The 16,448-nt window shown below is 38.9% G+C and overlaps 1 protein-coding gene across 5 annotated transcripts in view; it reads left to right on the forward strand.

The window, feature by feature from the left end:
- GULP1 (GULP PTB domain containing engulfment adaptor 1) overlaps positions 1-16,448 on the forward strand; it is a 228,981-nt gene that overhangs the window by 98,988 nt on the left and 113,545 nt on the right. The window lies entirely within an intron of this gene.

Below are 16,448 nucleotides of genomic sequence, written 5' to 3' on the forward strand. Positions count from 1 at the left end.
GAGGATTATTCCAACTACTTTGGGGAAGGGGCAGATATTTCCAGGAATCGGCCCCCAGCCCACTTTTTGACCTTTTATGGTCAGCCTTGGAACTGTCATGGCTCCTGTGGGTGCACCATGTGGCTCAAGGTCTATCGGAAGTCGAAATCTCCTGCCATCTTGGTTCTAACCAGTTTGTCCTGTCCTCAGTTGCCGTGCCATTCCTTCAGTGAGTGTGTCCTGCCCCCTTTCCTCCTGTCTCATTCCCCCCTCAGAGATTTTACTACCATAATCTTATGGGGAGCAGAGAGGGGACAATCCATCTTCTGTAGCTACTTCAGGGCTGGTAGGGGCATTGACCCTGCCTGTCAGGGAGTAAAAATCTCTGGATGCCTGATCTAGGGGTCCCAGGGGCAAGACAGCTTCTTGTTTTGAGTCAGTTGGCAGTATGAGCTGGAATCCTTGCATAGCCATCATCTTGATGTGGAACTGTTGTAACTGCTTCCATATCTTTCCTATGAATCTTCTTGAAGATGAAGCACTTCTGGAACAGCACCAGAGTACGACGATAACTATAACTGACAAAAGACTTAAAAAGGCATGCTTAAATACTGAATTGCAATAGTCAACTTAAATAAATTTACAGCCTAAAAGTTGAGAGTTACTGCTGACTGAAATAAATGTGTAGCCTAAAAGTTGAGAGTTATGTTTTATTTGGTGGGAGGACCCGAGCAGAGATGACAGCCTCTCAGATGGCTCTGAGGGACTGCTCTGAAGAGGTAGGGGAGGAGCTAGGATATATAGGAGCTTTACAACAAAGACCAGGTATTTGGAACAATAACAGATTACTTTTTATCTAAAGAAAAGCAGGCATCTCAAGTTAAATAATTTAGCACTTTTCTGTGTATGGGAGGAAGTAAACATTTGGGCTCACTGAATTCATTCCTTTGACAAGCATCTTGCTATCTAGGGCCAGTATCTTGTCCTTTATTATTCTGAGTCCCCTCAGAGGGCACCACTGTGAGTGGCTGCAGAGGTTGGGCTGGTCTTCACTGGGAGATGGTGGCAGCAGCTGATGACTTAATGGCTTCAGCATTCTTTGTTTACTGATATGGTTTGCAGTATTTTTCATTCACACAATATAGTCAATAAAGAAACTTGGTTGTTGATTCAGCAGCATTGTATATAACCAACAGCACTATAACTCACGTCTGAATAAAGCTTAGTTTATAAACATAAAAAAAAAAAGAAAAAATAAGAAACTTGGTCACAATCACCAGAATTAACATACCAAACAATCCTAGTTAATTTACTATTTCTGTAAGATGCCTCAGGGTTCCTCTTCCACAAACCTTCCACAACTTTCTGTATCCATATTATTTTGTTCCTTATTTTCTTTCCATTCAGAAGCAACTGGCTTTAGGACAACATTTACTTTCTTCTCCCTTAACAAAATGCAATTACAGTCCTTATACTTTCTTTTACTGAAAACACACATCTTACTTTCTGGCATCCTGAAATGTTTCCCTTATTCATTTTGTAGCTTTAATTTTACATTCCTTCCTAAATACAACAGAAGTATTATACGTAACATTAATGACTCTAAAGACATGTCTATTTTAATCAAACTGACAAGCTTAAGCTAGCTTTAATACTAGTTATCAATTCAGTACTGAATATTTTCCAAATCACACGGGCCTGAAATTAATTTTGGCCAGTTTCTTTTACATTTCTGAAATATTTACATAAGCGCTTAATTTCTTTTAGCCAATTAATGCTCTTTTACAAATTAATTTTAGCAATACCACATATCTACAACAGACACGTAAATACGTACAAACACACAAACACAGAGACCTCATAGTTCCCATTTCAAAATTTTAGCCATGAATCGTGTTCAACAATGTAAGACTAATCAGTTACAAGAGGTTGGATTTAAACTGAGTTTCTGGCAGATGGAAGAAATCAAAGTCACATGTCTAGGTAGCTAAACCCTTTTAAATAATATTTATGGAAAGAACACAAAATTTATATTTATCCTCAACAAGTCAAGCTCCAAGTTACTTATCCCCTTTCTTGAAATTTGCATCCTAAAAAGATGAGGAGATAAGAGTTCCTGGAGAAGACCTGGTAAAACATATGCATCTCAAAGGCTTGAGAAAGGCAAGTTCCTTCTAGGATGACTTTGTGCTCTTAAAGCCAGAAAAAGATTTTTTGTTGATGTTGTTGTTGTTTTGATACTCACAAGTTTCTTAAGATAAGTAGGGGAGGTTTAGAGAGTGGTAAGAAGATTGGGGGGCTTTCAATTATTTCTGGAGCCACACCTCTGGTCCTATAAAGACTAGATTTGAAACACTTTGGAAGATCCTTACTGGGTTTGAGAAATTCTCTAATTATGGACCTCAGTTCAGCGTTTGATGTGAAGAGGCTTGCCTGTAGCCTCAGGTGTTCTCATTTCTAAAGGGAGCCTGACAGTAGTAGCTCTGCCAGGGACCTCAGTGTCCCAGACAGCAGGGGTCACTGGGGTGGACGGGAGACCACCTCTGGCTTGAGACTGAGGCAGGCTCCCATGGCCAAGAGCAGTCGTTTTCCTTGGTGGGTGCTTTCCCTATTAAGGGTCTCTGAACTGGACTATTGTCTGGAATTTAGAGAGCAAGTCCCTTCCCAACAAGGGGACAGGATACTCAGGCATGAGCAGAAACTGATGTGCAGAGGTAAAATTTTCTAGCAGGCAGCTAAGGGGAGGGGAGTGGTGAATCACTTCGTTTTGAGGCTTTCCATCAATCCCTGTTATTGTACAGGATTGAGAGGACAAGGGTCCAGGGAAACCAGTCAGAAGAGACTAGGCAGCCCCCGTATCTAATAAGAAAACAACTTTCCTACCTGCCATGTCACGGGTTACCTGAGGCTCCTCTGGAGAAATGACCAGCTGTCCTTTGGGAGCCAGGAAGGGTCCTGGGCCTGTCAGTCTTCGGTCCTCTTGGTCATCACTGGCTTGGGAGCTGCAAGCCCACTTCGGGACGAGAGAAGTCCCACCTCCAGTGGCCTTCTTGGTTTCACGTCGGGCAGGGGTGGACTTTCCCCTTGCAGAGAGAGTTGGACTTCCAGTGGCCTTCCTGGCCGGACTTAGAACAGTTCCCTTCTCAGTGAGACAGTGGCTCCGACCGGGTGTCCTGGATCCTGTCTTCAACATGGGTCTTCACAAGCAAGGATAACCCTGAGGTGGTGCAGGGATTAGCCTGCCGCTAAAAGTTGTGCCTTTTGCTGTTGTCCCTGAGTCCTTTTTGCCTCTTAACTCTGTAGTTAAATGCTCCAAGTGCCAGATCCCTGAGCTGATTCACGGCGGTCTGGGATCTCTAGCTGCCCAGACGGGCGTTAGGGCTGGATGGCCCTGAAGATCTTCCGAAGTGTTTCAAATCTAGTCTTTACAGGATCAGAGTTGAGGGAGTAGGAGTTTCTGGCTGTGGAGCTCAGGGAGGGGTACTCACAAGGGGTCACAAAATGTCAGGCTTCTGTAGGGGAAAAAGGTGCTTTGAATGGGTGTGAGCCACGCACACCCAGCAGGAGTGCTTTAGACCTGGATCTTAGAAAAGGGGCAGGAGCATTTGGATGTGTGGGGCTTCCCCCCATTTACCTTCTCTTTTACAAAATAGGCCCAGCTGCAAGATGGTGTTGTAATTCAGTGACCCAGGGGGAGAAAAAGTGACCAGAGTCCCTGGGGCCTAAATCCTTCAGAGAAGGAGGGAGACCTAGGCCCTGAGTCAAATAAATTCGATTACTTTTATCTGTGAAAGAAAAAAGCAAATAGAGCTGAAGGGTGGGGCTGGAGCACCACCAAGCAGAGGCAGCAATACTAGGCAGACTCTCCCCTCAGGGTGTGTCTTTGTGTTTTTGAGGAGGGGTGACCCTTCACAGAAGGAAGAGAGGTAACACCCGACCTGCTGGCCAAGCAGGCAAGGAGGCTCAGGTATCAGTAGACAGTCAGGAAGTCAGGAGAGGAGCACATGAGAGAAATCCAGGGAGGAGCGGGAAGGTGGACAGCCACAACGCTTCCCAGAGCAGAGAGAGGATGGTAGAACGGTGTACAATCTGCAACTTCCCGGAGGGGCAAAGAACTTCTGGCTGCACATCTGATGTGGAAAGGTATAGAGGCTTATAGGGTGGGGGAGGGGCTAAAGATGGTGATAATATTGGGGCTGAGGTCTTCTGTCTGGGGCTTGTGTCCCTCCAGAGATGCCTTTAGAGGGGGCTTTTGCATAGCCTGAATGGGTCTCAGCTGGCAAGTTTCCTGACATACGACTTGCACAGTACCGGGTTCTCTCTTAGGGTCATTAAGTCCTAAACATAAGATCTAACTGTAGGATGGTGTTGTAGTTGAGGATTCCATTTTCTGGTCAGGTCTCATCGTCCTCGTTTATATTGGTTCCAGGTTGTATTACAAAAGATGAGCTTTTTCGTTTTAAAGAATCTAGAGAAAAACGTCCCAGTGACTCAGAGTGCACCCAAGGAGTCCCTGGGGATGGGGGAGGTGTTTCCCATTGATCCTTCAGGGAGCAAATGCTCCTGCATCAGAAAGGAGCACTAACTTAGGAGGTCCCATGGGGACTCCATAAGACAGGACTAGTTCCAGGCGTCCCAATCCACCTAGTCCCACCGACCCTGGCGAGTGATCGGGTAGTAACCCCGCCACATGGCAAGTCCTAGTGACTGCCAGAGTCCTGGGGTCCCTTGTCCTCTCCTGGGTCTGCAGTACCCAAGATGAGCAACCTTCCTGAAGATTTCTCTGTGGACTCTCTGGCCGGTGATTAATCCTTGTGTTCCAGGGCCTATTCCTCTGGAATGGACATCCTCAGAGTTCCAGGACCTGTTTAGGTCTCAACTTCCCTTCTCAGAAAGGGTGGTCAGTTTTTGAAAACAGGCATTGGCCATTAAGGGAAGTGATGTGTAAAAGCTTCTCTTCTCTCTTCCCTTTTGTGGGCAGTGCCACTGGGCCTCGGTGCACCCCATCCTCCTACACGTACCCCATCCAGCAGACATGGGGCTGCGTGCAGGAGTGAGTATGGCAGTACAAGGTGGAGGCAGCGTGTCTGCACTTAGGGTAATGGAGGACCCGGCACCCCTGTGAGGATACGCCCAGCCGTGCAACCCAGGGAGGCAACCCTAGCAGCAATGGACAAGGGTCACCTCTAAGACATGTATCTGAAGAGTATGGCCATGTGCTTGACCTGGCTTTGGTGCACGCTGCCTTGAGCTGCCCTTCCTCGACAGGGTGAGGTGAGGGTAGGTCATGGATGAACCCCAATTCATGAAGGGGGCAGACTAGATGCGTACACCATGTGAGGGCAAAAGATGGTGGCCCCAGCAAGATGGTGCCCCAGAAACGATGGCCTCAACCACATGACACAGAATGGTCCCTTCTCCCAAAACCCGAGTACACCCGTAGACCACTTGCAGCATGAGGGAGCTCCCAAAGGAATCTCAGTGACCATAGCCACACTGAAAACTTACAGTCTAAATGAGGCTCCCATGGTTCAGGTCCCTAGCCGCTTGTGAGCATGCCTGCTAATCTCGCGTAACATTTCCTCACAGTCCTTGCGCGTAGGCAATAATGAGCGCTAGACCCAGCCACAAGGTGGGGAAATGCCTAGCAAATGTTTTTCCCCCTATTTCCAGTAAAGTAAGGCGCAAAAGTAAGAGTGAGCCAGGGATGCAGAGAGGAGATGTGTGCGAGAGAGACAGACAGAGAGATGGCCCTCTCAAGTGCAAAGGAGGCGAGAGGCTGAGACCTGCCCAGTCCTCCTGGCTGGCTGCTCCAAAGGTGTTGCTGGAGAATAGGTTCTTGCCTCGTGCAGGGAAGAATTCAAGAGCAAGGCATAGTAAAGTGAAAGCAAGTTTATTTAGAGAGATACACACCTCAGAAGGGAAAACAGCTTAGGAGATAATCCATAAGCAGAATGTGGGCCATCTCAAAAGGCGAGAGGGAGAGAGGCCAAGAGGTGTGGGGTGTTTGGTTTAAAGTAAAAATAGACACACACTCCATAGACCAAGTGCAGGCCATCTCAGAAGGCAAGAGAGGGTAACTGAAAGGAATTCTTTAAAGTCAGGGGCAGCTTTGCCTCGATTCAGGGTATTTTGGTGTTTCATTTACTGTAGGTATTAAAAAATAATTGTGTCCTCTTAAACGTGCAGCTATTGGAGACATCGTTCTCTGGCCTTGTAACATAAAATCTTTCTGTTAAATTAAAATGTCAAATGTAAAGTTGAGTAGCTGAGAATGTTTGAATTGATGATAAAGAGGGCTACTAACTAGCAATATGGAATGTATCTATTAAAAACTTAAGCTGTTTTATTCTTTTAAAGTGTTATATGTGTACATTTCATTATATAAAAAATACTTTCTCAAAATTACTAATAGCAGTTGAATTGAGTTCACTATAATAGTTGTAAATTGCTTTTAGTTTTTATTATGAAAAATTGCAGACATGTGCAGAGGTTCACCGTAGTGTAATGAACCCTTACGTATTCCCCACCCACCTTCAGCAGTTTCCATGCACGGCCATTCATTTCCTCCATGTGCTGTGTCCTTTCCCCTCTCTTAATATTGTTTTGATGCAAATTCCAGCATTGTCTCATTTCATCCACAAGTATTTCTGTGTGAATCTCTGAAAGATAAAACTATTTTAAAATGTAATTATTGTGCCTTTATCTCATTAAAATAATTAATAATAATTCTCTAATAGCACCAATAACTAGACATATTTAAATTCCCAATTGTCTCATAAACATGTTTTCAATGTGCTAGTTTTAAATATAACTACTATTCCTTAACACGTTCATAATGTACAATTTTTCATGTGTCTTTTCAGTCTCTTTTAATCAGTAATTTTCTCTTTCAACCCTCTTTCTTTTTACCCCACGTAACAAATAAATGTTGAAGAAGCCTGGTCCTTTGGGCTTAGAGTTTCCTACCGTCTGGATTTTAATGATGGCATCCCTGTGGAGTAGTTTAACATGTTCCTCAGTTCTCTGAATTTTCTGTAAAATGTTACTTGGATATAGAGGTTTGATCAGAATCGGGTTTGATTTTCTTTTGGCAAGTCTGTTTCATCGGGGTGTAGTGTTCTTTCATCAGGAGTTACGTAACTTTTGCTTATGTCTCTTGATGTTAAGTAGCCACTGATGCTCAGTGGTTCCACTAATTTATTAGGGACTGAAAATGAATATTCCAATTCTGTCATTACTTTTATACTTACTAGCAAGATACTTCTAAAGAAAAACCTGTCCTTCATCTACTGTTGGCTTAACTAATGAAATAGTTAAATAGTAAGGTCAATAGAAATGGTTGCTTCTTTTCCCTTTATTTGCTGACTTTCAAAATAATGAATTTGTTGTCTAGCATTTTTCAGTGTTGAGTGATGCGTTGCTATTATTCTTACTCTTACTAGCTCGTGGATTTAGACATTTGACATGTTTTAATCCATTGTAGTTATTCTAATCAATGATAGATTTTTGACTGGGGTCTCTTCAGCCTTGTACATAGACTCTGTACAGTTCCTGTTGTAAACACTGAATCAGCCGTTTGTCCAAGAAACTTTGATTCTTTAGTGGGAAATGGTGTTTTTAAGACCAAAACTTGGGTTCCAGGGTGCTGCTCATTGCTACTGGAGTTGGTTGTTTCTAACCTTACGATACTCTGTTTTTGTAAAAAGATTAAAATATATCATGAGTTTACATTTCTTGTTCCAGTTTGAAATCAGGACTGTAGAGTTTTTACTTAACTATTTCTGTTTTATGTATGGATCTCCTTTCACCTACATTATATTGTTCTCAATAACAAGGAAGATAATAGAATATCACGTTATATGCAAAAGAGACTTAGAACAACAATTCCAGCCCTAGCCCACCTATGTGATTACTGAAATGAGTTAAGTTTTGTTTGCACTTCCTTTTATCCTTATGATACATTCCCTTAAAGATACTAGGTCACATTATTCTGTTTTAGAGTCACATGAAATAGCTCCTGTCTGTGGCTAAACTATCACCGAGATACATATATAGGATCATATTTTTCATTTTATTTTCTATTTTCAGAAACTACCCTTTTAAAATTTAATTTTGCTTCATAATTTAGTAAAAATTTACCTATTTTCAAAATTCAATGTATTAAACAATATATACTTAAGAAGACTGGCCCCAAGGTTTGTCCTCTCCAGCCTGCATCCTTTTCTCATTATAGGTAACAAGTAGGGTCCAGGAATTATGGCATAATCTTTTTTTGTTGCTGTTGTAAATGGGAAGTTTCTATTGTACAGAAGTCTTTCAAGAGTAAGTCTGAAGAACTCCATATAATCTTCACCTAGCTTTTCATTTGTTGAAATTTTACTGCATTAGGCATATATCATGTTTCTCTTTCTTTCTCTCTCCTCTCTTTCTCTATATGTATATATTATATGCACACACATGTATATATACATGCACATATATAATATGTACATCCACTTTATAGTGCATAATAACACACACATAAATACAAATTGCTTTCCAGAACCATTTGAGATTAAGTAGCAGACATGCTGTCCCATTACCCCTTATTATTTCAGTGACTTTCTCCTAAAAACTAGACCATACTCCTTTATAACCACAGAATAGTCATCAAAATCACAAAATTCTCATTGAATTCCATCATCTCACTCACAAGCTCTATTCATGCTTGGCTGTTAGTCCCAATAGTATCCTCCAAGATCCAGTTAAGGACTGCATATTACATTTAACCCTCTCTTTAATTTCTCAGTTTGGAAAGTGACCAGTCTTCCCTTTTTCATGACCTTGACATTTTTTTTAAGAATACAGGATACTTTGTAGAGTATCTCTCAGTTTGGGTTTGTCTGATGTTTTCTCATGATTAGATTTAGGTTATGCTCTTTTTTGGCTTGAATACCACCAAAGCAATGCCGTGTTCTCTGCATCAGGAGCCACGTGATATCTTTATGTCTCACTTCTGGTGATCATTTTCTCCACTTGGCTAATACGGTATCTGCCTTATTTCTCTTCTGTGCAGTCTGGCAATCAGAGTTTTATGTAAATTAGTAATTAGTATTTTGGGAGATCTTTTAAAATCTTATGAATACCTTGATCTTCATCAAATTTCACCTTTAGTTTTAGCACTGATTACCCTTGTCTTAATTAGTTATTGCTAAGATGGTTGCCAAATGGTGACGTGTTAATTCCTTCATTCCTTCTGTGTTGGCATTCTGCTATAAAGTACAGTTTCCTTCTTTGTAACTTATGTATTTATTTATATCATTATTGACTCATGGCTTCCTATGTTAAGTTATTTAATGGTTTATAATCTATTACTATCATTGTTTATTTTGTTCTTTAGATTGTCTCAGTGGTAACCCTTTAGACTCCTGTGTCACTCTGACATATCTCCATCATTCTTTGAGCACTTCTTTTCTTCTTGGTGCAGAAGAGGCTCATCTTGTACTTTCTCTGCTTCAGCCCTGGCATCAGCTATTTCTCCAAGACCCACCAGCACTGGCCTAGACAAAGAACCCACCTTTGGTTCCTGGCTATGCAGGAAGTGACTGGCTGGTCCCAGCCCAGCATGGTGAACATGTCAGTCTAGCCCTGAGTAAGCTCTTGGGCTAGACTGGGTCCTGACTTTATGAACCCTTTGCTTTATTTATGTTTTGTTTTATTCTCTTGTTTTCCTGCTATGAGTAATATCAGATCTCTTCTCTCTGCTCATTAACTCCCACATCTGACTCGAAGTAAATATTTTGCCATTAATGAATAAAAGAATTAGTAAGCTCATTCTACATTTCTATAATTTCCTTGATTACATCCATTTTCAATACTGTCCTGTACCTACACCACTCACTGTACATTCTACCCTGTACTTATCGTTTAGTCTTAGTTCTATGTATGAATATGTCTTTTTTTAATTTCATTTTTACTTTTTGAGATGAAATTCACAGCATAAAAATTACCATTTTAAAGCATTAAATTCAGCAGTATTTAGTACATTTATAGTGTTCTTTAACCACCATCTCTATCAGGTTCCAAACATTTTCATTGCTTGAAAAGAAAAACCCCATACCTATTAGGCAGTCAGTTCTCATTCCCACCTCCCCCTAGCACCTGGCAAGCACCAATTTGCTTTCTGATTACTCATTCTAGATATTTCAAATAAATAAATCATATAATATCTGGCCTTTTGTGTCTGATTTCTTTCACTTAGTATAATGTTTTCGAGGTTCATCCATACCATAGCATATATCAATGCTTCAATCCTTTTAATGACTAAATAATATTCCATCATATCTATGTACCACATTTTGTTTAACCATTCACCCATTGATGGACATTGGGGGTTGTTTCCACCTTTTGATTATTATAAGTAGTGCTGCTCTGGGCATTTGCATCCAAGTATTTGAGTGATTGTTTTCAATTCTTCTGGGTCAAATCTTGGGTTATAAGGTAATTCTATGTTTAGCTTTTGAGGAATAGTCAGACTGTTCCACAGTGGTTGCATCACTTTACATTTTTGCCAGCAGCATCTCCATGCTCACTAACACTTGTTACTATCTTTTTTAAAAAGTTATTATAGTGATTCTATTGAGTATGAAATGTATCTCATTATGGTTTTGATCTGCATTTCCCTAATGACTATTGATGGTGAGCATCTTTTCATATGCTTGTGGGCCATTTGTGTATCTTTGGAGAAGTGTCTTTGACCATTTTTAATTAGGTTGTTTGTCTTTTTGTTGTCTGAGTTGTAAATGATATATTTAATGTTCGTCACTAGCCTTATGTAAATTGTTTCTTTAAGTTAGTTTGGCTGCCTGAAGGTGATGCCTCAGGAGGAGCTGCTTGGACTATTCCCTTAGTTCCCACAGGCAGACAGCAGTTGGTCTGCCTCTTCATATTTCAGAGTTATTTGCTTGCTCTAAAATCATTAGCTGCCATTCTCTTTTCTTCAGTTGTCTTTTGCCATTAGCATTGTTGTCAAAACTTTGATTTCGGTCTGACTCTTTTCTTCTCTATAAATGCCTTGGAGTTTTTGCCTAGATTCCCAAGTTTGTTTGTTTGTTTGTTTCTCTCATTTTAAATTTGACTAGAATATGTCTTCTTGTTGGTCATTTTGGTGACTTTGTCCAAGTATGCAGTGTACTATTCATATGCACATGTTTTTTGATATTGAAGTACTTCAAATCTGGCGATACATTTCTATTTCTAGCTCTATATCTTTAGCACTTGGCATATAGCTAAGAACTTAATAAAAACCGGCCATTCTGCCATAAAAATAACATGTCTTACTACTTACCTGGACCACAGCATTATTCATCGTAGAGTTACCTTCTTTTATCAGATTGACCATACCACTTCTGCTAGGATGACTTTACTAAGAGGTCCTTATTTTTCATATGTGAAAACCACCACTGAATTATATTTTTCATATTATGCATTAATACCTGTTAACTGATAGGATGTGTATGATGAGGCAGTGTCCCTGAACCTTTTAAAGAAATGTAGAACTTATGCTTTCTAGGTTACATTTTGTTCCCTAAGAATGAAGAGCATTAAGAACTGAATTTTCTGATTTTTTTTGAAAGTGTTCTTCAGGCCTCTTTATTTTTTATAGTTTTTTTTTTCTTTTCTTTTCTTTTCTTTCCTTTCCTTTTCTTTTCTTTTCTTTTCTTTTCTTTTCTTTTCTTTTCTTTTCTTTTCTTTTCTTTTCTTTTCTTTTTTTACTGGAGGCACTGGGGATTGAACCCAGGACCTAGTGCATGCTACGCACGTGCTCTGCCACTTGAGCTATACCCTGCCCTCCAGGCCTCTTTAAAATTCAGAGTCCACATGATCTAATTGGCAGTTACACATATCAAGTTGAAGTTAGAATTGATTATACAAAGGAGAAGTTTTAAAAAATTAACGCTTCAAAAGATTGTTTAGCAGTTCTGAGATCAAAGGTCAGCTACTAGTATCTTGTCTGTTATTATCCAAAAGCAGGTATTAATTTCGTGGATGCATACATCATGGTGCCTGTAGATCACCTGTGGAAACATACTTTCTGGCTGTCAAGAAATATTTTGTTGGTTTTTGCACCTCTGAGTAAAGGATTTCAAATTAAACATCCATTTCTATGGATATTTTTTGATGATTTTCTTTATTTTGTGAGTATTACATTTAATCCACCTTAAATAAAAATATTTTATTATTTCAAGAAAATAAAATTATTCTAATTAAAAGCAAAAAGATTACAAGTTGATGCCAGAAGCTAAGGCTATATGAACAATAGTTTGTTAATAATAACAAATTATTAATTGATAAATGTAAAAAAAAGTAAAGTAAGAAACTAAAATCTCAATAATTTAAACAACAAATGATACAGAAGGATTTTTTCTAGGCTATCTATAAAGTAGATATTATTAAACACAAATATAGCTGAATCTGGCAGAGTCCAATCAATTGTGTAATCTTTATAACTTTATACTGACTTGAGTATTGTTAAACATTACGATAATTGTACTGCATAGTACTTCATAGACCAGGTCGGGAAGGGATCAAACCAACACGAAAAGTAAGCATCAAGCATATTTAAGATGTCACACTCTGGTTTTTGTGGTTAGAGAAAAGTGGGACATGAGCTGCATTGCCACCCAGCTTCTTCCTTTGTTCTAATTAAAACCAGCCTCCAGCGTGAAGAAAACAACAGAAACAGGGCTTTTGCTCTAAGATTATATTTGTAAAAGTGTTTTTCAAATCAATACTAATATTAGTACAGAACTGTAAAATATAATTGCCTAGAAAATGTCCAAAAGAGAAACTTTGACTCATAATTTACCCCCAGGTTCGCTCCTCACTCATTCTTTCCCTTCATGATCCTGAGCATCACTATCTCATCTTTCCTCACATCTCCTGTAACCTACAATCCATCCATTAGTAAAAACTTTTGGCTCAATCCTCAAAATACATGCACAATTTTACCAATTTTTACTTATGCGTGGCTAACACCTTAGACCCAACTACCTTATTTTCATTTCCTCTGGATCCCCAGTTGGCCTCCTCGCTTCCACTCTTACACCACATTCCCTCCCCACAATGATCTATTTTCCATTTACTGTCAGTGATACTTTAAAATAACAAGTCAGGTTGTATCACCTTTTTTGCTAACTCTTTCCAGTGTCTTCGTGTTATACTTAGAACAGAATCCTAACTCCTTACGGTGTTTCCAAAGTCCTGCCACATCTGGCCCTGCTGCCCCCTGCTCCTGCACTTTCCTTCTTACCTACAGCCTCTGTACACTAGCTTCTCGTCTATTTTTCAAAATGCCAGACTTTGTTTTTTCTTCTAACTCTTCTTAGAAATCTCTTTGACTTACTGCCTCACTTCATTTAGGTCTCTACTCAAAGTCATCTTATCTTCCTTATCTAAACCTCCAATCTAAAATTGTGCCCTGATCCTTCAATTTGTAACCCTTTACCCTATTTTTTGTAGTACTTTTCACTGCCCAAAATTGTTATATACTTTTTTTTTTTATTACTGTCTCCTAATTAGTAGTCAGCCCCCCACCCCCGAATTCCCCCTGCCCCCTCCAAAAGAATGTCAGGAGAGCAGGGAGTGTGGGTAAATATCAAACTAATCTAATGAGGCCTTGACCCCTCCCTCTGTTTCATATAGTTAAAAATGTTTGGTAGATATCCAAAAAGTGTTTAAATGCACAGTCATTCTAATGAAAAGAAGGGAAAAGTCATGCTGGGTTAGAAGGTATGGCCTCAGACTTGCTTAAAACAAGGTAACTGACATCCAGCTGCATACATAAAGCTTGAATGTTGTTCCCACTATGAAACAAAGCTTAAACAAAACAAAACAAATATGAAAAACCTTTCCATTGACTCAGGTGAGCTATTTGGACACTTTTGTCTGTATGAGTTCTTGGATGAGAGAAAAATCATCATCAAGTAAACTCAAATTCCAGGCTTAAAAATGCAGTGAGGGGGATTCTGATATATATTACCAGGGTGGTGCAAGAAACCCAGTCTAAAATTAATATAAGTCTTATCCAGGACAAGCCAGAGTTCAAAAGCAGCTGTGCAAGTACATTTCATTTCAGGCCCCTGCTTGCATTTTATCTTCAAACATCTCATTGGCTAATGTGAGTCACACGCTCCAGCCCAAAGCCAGCCACCATGAGGTCATGTCAAAGGTGCGTATATACAATGCTGTAACAAGAGAGTGAAAAATTGGAAACAGTAATTCATTCAACCGCAGTGACAATCCAATAAGTAGGAAGGGACAGGAAGAGGAAACAAAAAGTGTATAGTAAGGTATAGAAAAGGCACAAAGTAAAGTTGTATGAACAAATCCAAATACATCAATAGTCTCAATAAATGTAAGTAGATAAAACTGTTTATAAGACATGTTATCAGACTGAAATACGAGTTCAGCCATACTAAGTTTACATAATGTTTAAAATCATATGTTATTGTTTTAAGTGTTTTTATATCATTACAATAAGTCCTGTTGCATAATATAAAAAATTGAATATGGGGGGAGGGTATCGCTCAAGTGGTAGAGTGCATGCCTAGCATGCACAAGATCCTGGGTTTAATCCCCAGTACCTCCTCTAAAAACAAATAAACCTAACTACTTTGTCCCCCCTCCAAAAAAAAAAAAAAAAGCATATAGTTAAAAGTGTCTCTATTTATACATATTCTGCAGATGTTTAAAAAAATCAAATTGTTCTTAAAGATTTTTTAAAAAGGAACTGTAAATTATTTTCTGAAATTAGGGATATAATTAAATTATCATTTTAAAAGTTTTGCTCTCCTCTAAAAACCAGTCTTACTCCTTTTCACATCCCCAGGGGAGCAGATTTCCCACCAGCTGTTGGTGTTCAATAAATGTTTGGAAGTGATGGTAAGCTAATAATCACAACATTCCAGAAGAGAAGTGAATTCAGAAAAAGTCAAATTTGGGGTTGGGAAGGGATAGATTTCATGAAGATTAGAATCTAAAACTCATGAATTTTACTAATGGAGAGATCCTTAGCCCTCACTTAAAGCACATTTATCATTTTACATGGCATTCTAATCAGCTTGATTCTTCAAGTTCTTGTCAGGTAGCAAATTAGAACCATTAAATTAAAGTTAGAAGGAAAAGAAAAAAATCTGCCCTAGGGAATTGTTTAAGCAGATAAAGACAAACATACAAAAATGACTTTGTAGCATAATTCTATATTCTCAAACCAAAAAAAAAAATCTATTAATTGGAGTTTGGGTAAATAAATTACAGTGTATATCTACAGTGGAATAGTAATTGACCTTTCCTCCTATAAAGATAATTGACCTTTTTACTGAGGTATAATTGACAAAATTGCATATGTTTAGTGTGTACAACTCGATTTACTATACGTATATATTGTGAAGTAATTACTACAAACAAGCTAATTAACACCTCACATAGTAACCACACTTTTTTAATGGTGAGAAGAAATAAGATTTACTCTTAGCAAATTTCAAATTTATAATATGATATTGTTAACTTTAGTCATCATGCCGTACATTAGATTCTCAGAACTTATTCATGTTATAATTGAAAGTTTGTACCCTGACCAGCATCTCCCCATTTCTCCAACCCCCTAGCTTCTGGCAACCACCATTCTCTCTATGAGTTTGACTTTTTTTAGATTCCACATATGGGTGAGATCATGCAGTATTTGTCTGTATCTAGTTAATTTCTCTTAGTATAATGTTCTCCAGGTTCATCCATGTTGTTACAAATGCAAAATTTCCTTTTTAATGGCTCAATAATATTCCATTGTGTGTATACACATTTTCTTCATTCATTCACCTCTTATCTGTTCATCTATGTCCTAAGATTGTTTTTACATCTTAGCCATTGTGAATAATGTTGCAGTGAACATGATGGTATGTTCTAGTTTGAGATCCTGGTTTCATTTCCTTTAGATAAATACCCAGAAGTGGGATTGCTGGATAATATGGCAGTTTTATTTTTAACTTTTTGAGGAAACTCCATACTGTTTTGGCTATACTAATTTATATTCCCACCAATAGTGCACAAAGATTCTCTTTTCTTCACACTCTCCTCAATACTTACCTCTTTTTATGATAGTCATTACTAATAGGTGTGAAGTAATAACTCATTTTGGCTTTGATTTATGTTTCGCTGATGGTTAGTGATGTTAGGCACCTTCACATACACCTGTTGGCCATTTATATATCTTCTTTGAAAAAAAGTCTATTCAGGCCTTTTGTCCCTTTTTGTTTAAAAAATTGGGTTATTTGGGGTTTTGTTGGTTTGTTTTTGTTTCTGCTCTTTAGTTGTATGAGTTCTTTATATATTTTGGATGTTAACCTTTCACCAGCAATATGGTTTGCAAATGTTTTCTCCTACCTGACAGGTTGCCTTTTCATTTTGTTCATTGTTTCCTTTGTTGTGAA

The sequence above is a fragment of the Camelus bactrianus genome, chromosome 5, assembly GCF_048773025.1.
Source record: "Camelus bactrianus isolate YW-2024 breed Bactrian camel chromosome 5, ASM4877302v1, whole genome shotgun sequence".
Taxonomy (NCBI): Eukaryota; Metazoa; Chordata; class Mammalia; order Artiodactyla; family Camelidae; genus Camelus; species Camelus bactrianus.